The sequence below is a fragment of the Eurytemora carolleeae genome, unplaced genomic scaffold (genome assembly GCF_000591075.1).
Source record: "Eurytemora carolleeae unplaced genomic scaffold, Eaff_2.0 scaffold93, whole genome shotgun sequence".
Lineage (NCBI taxonomy): Eukaryota > Metazoa > Arthropoda > Copepoda > Calanoida > Temoridae > Eurytemora > Eurytemora carolleeae.
The window spans coordinates 456,508-465,418 of NW_019396929.1; the positions used below are offsets into that span (position 1 = coordinate 456,508).

An 8,911-nucleotide genomic window follows, 5' to 3' on the forward strand; every position below is an offset into this window, starting at 1 on the left:
TTTTAACGATATATTTACCAAATATTCGTTAAATACCTTCATGTCTGTTAAGTTAGCAAACGAAAATTGTACTTTTATATTATAAATTGTTCTGGGGTTTTAATTTCTGAAAATACAGAAGTCAACGTTAAGAACCTTGAATAAGATAACGATTCTTCTTAAATACCTTTCATGTTATCTACCCCATTAAATTAATGCTTGCCTTTTTTTAAAAAAAAACATACGATGGTTCTTTCAAATATTTTTTCCGACATTTTTCATGAACAGTACATTTCGTACGTTAACTGAACTTTCCGTTAGTTTTCGTTTACGGAACTAGGAAAGGTTCCGTAAAGCCTTATATCCGAAAATTGGAAATTTACTCACAGTACAAACCTCCCTGATGCGTAGATTTCCAAGAATAAAAAATGTTATGAAGGTTTTTATTAACATTTAAATTTTTGTCATGTTTAATATGATAATAGAGAAAAAAGTGTATTCCTGTTTCATTAAATTTATAATTAATGAGAAAAAAAGTGTGTTCCTGTTTCATGAAATTTATATAATAAATGAGAAAAAGTGTGTTCCTGTTTCATGAAATTTATATAATAAATGAGAAAAAAGTGTGTTCCTGTTTCATGAAATTTATATAATAAATGAGAAAAAAGTGAGTTCCAATTTCATGAAATTTATAATAAAATATTCTCTCTACCTCAATGATTAAAAANTTTCAAATGATTAAAAGGAATTTTTTGGTTGAAAATAATTTTGAAAAAAGTACATTCTAGAATATTTTTTACATGATTCGTTGAAATAAAATAAGAACTAAATTTAAAATGGGTTGGTGGCACGTGTACTGGTTTTAATAAAAGTATATATGCACACTAACAAATTTAGAATTATCCAAAATTTTAAAATTTGATAAATGCTCTCTTTTTTTTTAAACAGGGATAATTTACTACGCTACAACTCTAATTTTCTAATGATATATCTTTGCAACCTGATGTCATAAATCTTTGATATTTCAAACCTTTGAATTCTCCTGGATCATAAATGTTAAAGTTTTTAATATCAAAGGTTTACATAATCAGGCTGCAAAGATAAACAAAATGGAAAAATATGGTTTATATTAAGTTTTGTATTTCTATACCTTGAGTGTTCTTTATCATATTTTTGTTTGGTCTCCTCTGGTCCTAGTCGAGATAACTGGCGTACTGGTAAACTACCATCAGATAGTTAGTTAGTTAGTTAAATAGTTAAATAGTTATATAGTTAGATAGTTAGACAACAATAAAAAACTAAATTATGCATTTTAAAGGGACTGTAAGCATGCTTTGAAGTGACCCTCCTTGCAAAGATATAAATACCCGATTTACAACGGTACCCTTGAAACCTTTATAGTTGTTTTTTTGACAGGAAAAGTGTTCATTTCTGTGAATTTCTCCACTATTTGTTATGAGCAAGAAAAGCACAAGTCACAAGAAACCACAAATGAAATTAAACCGTTTAAATAAATAAAAATAATGCATATCTAATTCATACTTGATCAGACAAAGCTTTTAAGGGTACCGTTGTGAATACAGCATCGCAATCTTTGCATGGAGTGTTGCATGAACTAATGCTCACATCACATTCTATTTAACTGCAACGTCCACAACCCCTTTTTGAAGGCGAAGAATATACAGAAAAATATAATTTTTTTGAACAAAAGGTTACAGGATTTTAGGATAACATTTTTTCCAAAAAAAATTTAGCCAAATTAGAGATGATCACTTACATAAATGTAAAAACATTGTCCCCTCCCTCATAGAGAATTTTGAGATTGTCAAAAGGAACTGAGTTTTCGCCTCAAACTCAAAATTGTTAATCCCTATTTAAAATATCAAACATTTACACCATCAGGTTTTAAAGATTTATGGTTTGAAAAATTTGATTTTGTTGCTAAAACTCAGTTCCTTTACAATTTTTCGAGCCATAATTCGAACCAAATATTTTTACTGATTTTAAGATAAAATGCTGTCTTAAACTGTTTCGGCCATATAAATATGTAAAATGAAAGATTATCTAAAATGTGTCTAAATAGTGCTAATCGTGAAATCATATTTGTTCTTAGTTTAATATTTAAATATGGAAGGAATTAGCATTAAATATTTATCATGCAGTACTATTTCATAATATTTAAGAAACATTTGCCTGAATTATGGTCGGCTTCAACGAATATTGAATAGTCAGAAAAAGTTGAACTATGTGTAACTAGTTCAACTATTTCTTGATATTCATTGATTCTGATCTTAAAAAGAATATATATTTTTAACTCTATTATATCTTCCTTGTTGACTCTTTTTGAAGCATTATCTCTGAAATCTGTTGAATTTGAAAATGTTAAGTGTGTTAATCAAATTGACAAATTTTCCCATTATACATAAGTTAATTTAGAAACATGTTTGTACATGTCGCTCCCGGGGTACCCATGGTTTCCTTAAAAAAATGTAGCCAATTTGGTTCAGCCGTTTGGCCAGCTATATTAAACAAAAATTTTGCAGATTTTATGAAAAAAATTCATAAATCAAATTTTATTAGAGCAAATATTTGAAAATTCGATCATTCATGAACATTCACTGGGGTCCCTCGAGGTCCCACAAAAAAATTGGACCCGATCAGTTCGGTAGTTTTGACGTTTATTGGATACAAACAGACAGAAAAGCATGGGCGCAAAGCGCCCATAAAGCCTAGTATAAATATAGATGGTACATCAAACTATGTATTGGATCATATAAATATGTATTTGTTGTATAAAATGAAGGCCGGCATGCTTGACACTATAAACAGTAAATAAATCAGATTATATTTTCAGAGAACATTAGTTCCAAAACTAACACTTGATTGAAAGACTGGGGTTTTAAAATCCCGGCCCATATTGGGAGTAAAGTCGATAGTAAAAACTATTACCAACATTTTATTAAGCATCACAAGGACAACAATTCCGAATTTTGAACTATTTTCTTGAATCAAAATTATAAAAGGAGTTCTTTATATATCAAAACCCTTGACCGTTTTCTAGACAATGTCAAGTTTTCCATTTTCGAATTTGAATTTGAATAATTGTCGCATTTTCGAGACAAAACCCACTTTCCCGTTTATGAGTATAATCCGCAATTCAAAATAAAACTCGCTTAGAAATTACCTTGTTATTCTCTTATGTGTTAATAAAATCAAATTTAGAAGAGCTACGAAGTTACAAAGTTGAACTAGTAATGTTAGACAAATTTCACCTTCGATCCTTCTGTTTGCCGTGGTATATTGTTTACGCAGAGAATTTGCAATTTACATTTACGATTTCTTTAGGCACAAAATACACACAGGTCTCATTCTCCTCATGCTAGTCTTATAATGACAACAGAAGTTGTATATTAGTATTATATATATAAGTTGTATAGATATATTTAATAGATCGAGTTGTTTTATTTTTTATATTTTGAATTCACAGCTGATATTTCTATTTATCAATCTCAGTGCTTAAACTACGGCCTGCAAGTGCAAGCCCAAACTAAAGTTTTATAAATCCGTCTGCTATAGTTGCCTATACTATACATTCAAGCACTATATAGTCGTTGTGAACTTGATGACGTCATTAAACCGGTTTTATAAATCCCATCCCTCCCCCCTTTGCCTGAGGGCGTAACATATGCGTAATGCATCCCTCCCCTTCTCTTACTATAAGATTACCCCCCTCTCCACTCCCCAAGACAAAAATGAATACTTGTGTGTCAGTGTTTCAAGTCTGCAAATTTTCAAAACTTTGAATATGAATATGAATATGACTCATCTCAAAAGTTCATTTTAGAATGAATGGTTGTCTCATCTCCAGGGGAGTTCCAGGGGGGGCAGGGCAAAGGAATAAATTTTAGACTCTATAAGGTTAGTAACACCCAAAAATGTAGTCTTTTTGGTGTATTTTTATGGTGTTAATTGACTTTTTGAACAAAACAATTCCAGGGGGGGGGGGCAAAAAATTTTTTCGTGCTTCGCACAAAATGTTGCCCCCCCTAAAATCCTGTGTACGCGCCTGCTCATCTCTCTAAAAAGTATTAGTTGCAACAAGAGAAAAGGGGTGTTACGCTAGCCATGCTGCGTGTAGAAAGTCTGCTTGTCACCCCTGTGTATTTCTGAGTTCCCCCTGAAGATCTGTACGGAATGTATTGTGAAAGAACTAGTTTAGGAACTGTTTACAGTCCGACTGCGCAGACGCAAGATTTCTTTTTTTTTGCCTTTGTAGATTTTCAAAGTATCTTTCAATGAAAATATCCCGGCGGGATTAAATGAAAATTGTTGCATACCAAAAAAAGCAGCTTTTTATAAAGGAATGTATATTCTTACACGCTCCAAGTATTAAAGAATGGAAATTATTACACTAGTTGAAGAATATTCATTCTTACACGCTCCTTATATCGATCTTTTCAACATAGATCAATATTGATATTAACTTAATTATTTTGTAAGAACAACATGCACACTCACCTTTTTCTTTTAATTATATTAGTTCATGTAAACTTAACTTTTTATACTTTAAAACAACGTGCTCAATTACATTTTTTATATTAAAACATGCAAACTTACCTTTTCATGCTCACTTACACAGGCCTGTACAGTTTTATAAGTATTGATGTACCCTTAATTAAGAAATATCCATTCAAATCTTGACCTATAGCTTAGTCCTGACAGAAGAGTTAAGGGGGAACCCTCCTTACCCCTGTGTTTAATTAACAAATCTCATTAAGAATGATTTAGAGGACGTTCAAATTTTCTGACCTTTCCTAAAAATATTATGGACAATGCTTCATCCTTTATAAGTAAAGATATGTTGCAAAGATATAGGGAAGAAATAATAAGGGTTTGTTCTTTCAAAAATCGGTGTATTTGAAAAAAACGTGAATTTTGTTTCAGCTAACTGTATTTTCACTGTACTCTTCTAAAAAAGATTATTTTATTATATTACATTATCTATTACATTATATCTGTTTTAACTTTCACTGCTTTTTTAACCAAATTTATTTTAACGATCTTGGTGTTTATAGCTTCAAAAATCAATCTTTTTATATATTTCTTGCAATAATTCGACCCTACTTAACTTTTTATTATGAATTATATTAATTTGTAACAAAAAATAAACCTGATGTGTAATCTATATCATATATAAATTTAGCTTGTCTGTCTGTTTGTTGGTTTGTATCCAATAAACGTCAAAACGGCTTAACAGATCAAACCCAAACTTTTTGTGAAATCTCGCGAGACCCCAGGGAAGGTTTATGGGTGATCAAATTTTCTTTTTTATAACTCTGCGAAATTTTTTGTTTTTGTTTTATTTACAAGGAGAATTTTTGTTAACGTACGGAGAACCCCCCATGTTAACAAAGGAAATAAAAGATGGGCGCGAAGCGCCCTTAAAGCCTAGTATGTATGTACAGTAAAACCCTTAATAACGAATACATCGGAAGAATTTATCAAATGTCGTCTTAACAATTTTTAAATGAGTTTTATACTATATTTCGTAAATTTCAGTAAATGCGAAAATAAATAAATAGTCATGAATATGCGGGAACAGTTTTAAAGGGTTCCATATAATCATTTAATTAAAAAACTGAATATCTGCAACATTTCATTACCAGAAAGTGAAGAATACGACATTTGATGAATTCTTTCGATGTATTCTTTATTAAGGGTTTCACTGTATATAAATTTGTTTTCTCTTTGTCTGAATGTTTATTTGTATCCAATAAACGTCTTAACTAATCGGGCCCAAATTTTGTGTGGGACATGACATGACCCTAGAGAAGCAAATTTATCCTGCAGTCACATATTAGAATTTCAAAACCTTTTTGTTCTTCTCAATATCTCTTCAATAAGATGAGGTTTGATTGAAAACACATAAGTCTGGAGCAATAGACTTGTTGACGGCTAGAAAACAAGATTCTCAAGATGAAATGATAATAGGCCCGCTGGAAACAGTCGTTGAAGGATGTATATTTCCCAATTGCAACAGCAGGCACACAACAGAAAATCCCGGCAAAAATATAATTGCCCAAATTGTACACAAGGCTTATATAATTTATTCCTTTTTAAACCAAAAAAAAACGTTAAAAAAAACTCTAAAATCCGCAAAATTTAGTAATTTCTTGGACATTTTTCTCATAAAGTGCGAGGAAAATTATGAGTATTAATATTCCATAAGATGTTCAAATTACAGGAAAATAACACGGGATATTAATTTTCTCAAAACGGAATAAAAGCTCTTCCCTTTTGTATATTGTATACATATATACATTTATTATTAGCTTTAGTTGGGCAAACGGCTGGACCGAATGGGCTGACATTTTTCAGAGAACCCATAGGTGATCGGGAAGTATCATAGGCTAAACAATTTTCAACATTTTTCAAAATTCAATTTTCATGGACACTTCAGCTAACGTGAAACCTTTATAATTCAGGTAGATAGAATATTACGGAATCTATATTCCGGAGAAACTTAAAGCGCAGTTTCAAGTGACCCTCTTTGTAAGAGCTCTGTCTTTAGATATCAGTATTTTTGTTCCTTTAAACTGTTTATTTTTATTTGTGGGTTTTCTGTTTAATTGACTTGTGAAATTACGTTTACAGTCCCTTTAATACGAAATTATAAGAAGACATTTGCAAGAAAAGAAATGCAATATCTTCACTGGCATGTTCCTAAAGTAAAAGTAAGATAAGCTTTGTATTCTTAATCCTTGTTTCTAGGAAAACAGAATACGCTTAAAAACTCGATGCCTAACACTACATGTGCAAATTAAAAATCATTCAAATTATAATTTTATTTCACTAAAAAATTACAGAACAAAGGGCACAGTTTGACATGAAGTAAGGCAATACTTGATTAATGCAGTTCTGGACAAATCTGATTTGCATAGATACAAAATGAGCAGATGTCAAATGGTTCTTGCCAATTTTCTCGAGAAGCTTTGCTCAATACGCACATACGGTACAATTTGTGACAATATCGGAAGTACAATTCAGGAAGACAGTACAATTACATCATAGTGATTTTTGTGATTAAAATCCACAGCCAAAACTCTTGAACAATATGTTATAAATGATTTGAATTTTCATTAGGCCTTTAAGCTCTTCTTTTGCAGAAAATGTAACAAATTAAAATTGTAAATGAAAAGTTCAACTAAACTTTATGATTTATATTTGACTAGACCCAGTTTCGCTAGCTCCTGACCAATACTTCGGTCCCCTAAAATATATTAAACTTATACAGGGTGGTCCATTGGTCCATATAAGAGTCAATATATTAAACTTATACAGGGTGGTCCATATAAGAGTCTGAGAAGAAATCATCATCTTTGGAGTACTATTGGAGACCTCCTTTCATTGGAGTCACACTATCATTGGAAACCCCCAATGGACATCTTGTTGGCAAACCCCAGATTCTCGTTGGAGACCCCCATATTTCCATTGGAGACCCCCATATTTTCGTTAGCGACCCCCAAATATGGGGACCATGGAGGTTCAAACGAGATGTCCATGGGGGTCTGCAATGAAAGTGGGTTTCAAATAGTACTCCAATGATAATGATTTCTTTCCAGACTCCCATAAAACGGTAAGTTATGTTCAGGAGACTCGTTTGAAATTGAGAACATTTCCGATAACTACAGTGAATCCCAGATATATGAATCCAAAGCAAGAGTTTTTTTATATTGGCGTATTACATATTTAAGATGAAATGCCGCGGAAATATGAGTTTAATATAGCCATGAAGTATAAATGCAATTGATATATTAAAATTAAACTCATTTCTCCGCGGCATTTGATCTTAAATGTGTAATACGACATTATATAAACACTTGTTATGTATTAATATATCTGGGATTCACTGTAGGTAAATGTTCCGATTCCAAGAGCATTCAGGCTTCTCAGACTAAAATCACAAGGTTTACAAGGTTAATTTTTAAAATTCCGATCTTTTATGTGTCTCTGGACTGATATTGTCGGGACCATGGAAAGATAAATAGTGATATTTGTTTAACAATGACAATTTTTTTCTGTTTAGTTATGTTCAACTTTTCTTGTATAAAAAAGGATAATTTTTAATTGACCGGTCCTCTATCCTCCGTTCCTCTGTCCTGTCCTTTGTCCTGTCCTCTGTCCTGTCCTCTGTCCTGTCCTCTGTCCTGTCCTTTGTTCAGTCGGATGTCCTGTCCTGTCCTGTCCTATCCTGTCCTGTAAATTTTGCAAAAATATAAAATTACCCAAACTGGATTGCTGGAAAAGTTCTAGGGTTGTAATTTCTTGTCCACTTAAATCTGAATCGTCCAGGGACTAAAATATAAACAAATAATTAGAAAACAAAAACAACTTTTTTAAAACTTAAACAAAATGTTTATTTTTGAATAATCTAAATTGTTGACAACTAGTACCCAGTAATGAAAAGAATACTTCAAATTAAAGATGATTAATAAGAATATTAATGAATGTAAAAACAAGTTAGAAAGAAAAAAACCCTTAAGACATATTCTTTTCTTTGTTGTTAAAAGATAAAAATTCTTAAATTATCATAACATTTTATCCCCAAATTCATTTTAGATAATTAGAATTAAAACAATATTGATTGTTAAAGCTATATTAAATATTGAAATTTAATTTTTAAGAAACTACTAAATAATACTTAAATGAAAGTAATGCTTAAAACCAATGGACACTGGACCGCAGGTGAAAACGACCTTTAAGTTTGGTTTTCTCAAAAAATAATTTTAGCGGTAGAACTTAAAAAAAAATAACTAAATAGATGCCGAGATCAGATGTTTTTAAAAACTAAAATAAAAAAGATCTTTTAGAGAAAAGATTAAATAATGTCAGACCAACTTGTTTTTTTTTCTAAAATTTTGATTTTTTTACG

The 8,911-nt window shown here is 31.1% G+C and overlaps 1 long non-coding RNA gene across 1 annotated transcript; it reads right to left on the reverse strand.

The window, feature by feature from the left end:
• Nucleotides 1–6,809: 6,809 nt before the first annotated feature.
• Nucleotides 6,810–8,353, reverse strand: LOC111710222 (uncharacterized). Its single transcript, XR_002767016.1, has 2 exons — nucleotides 8,265–8,353; nucleotides 6,810–7,249 (listed from the first exon to the last, which is right to left on the reverse strand). It is a non-coding gene; the product is annotated as an uncharacterized LOC111710222 (long non-coding RNA).
• Nucleotides 8,354–8,911: the final 558 nt, after the last annotated feature.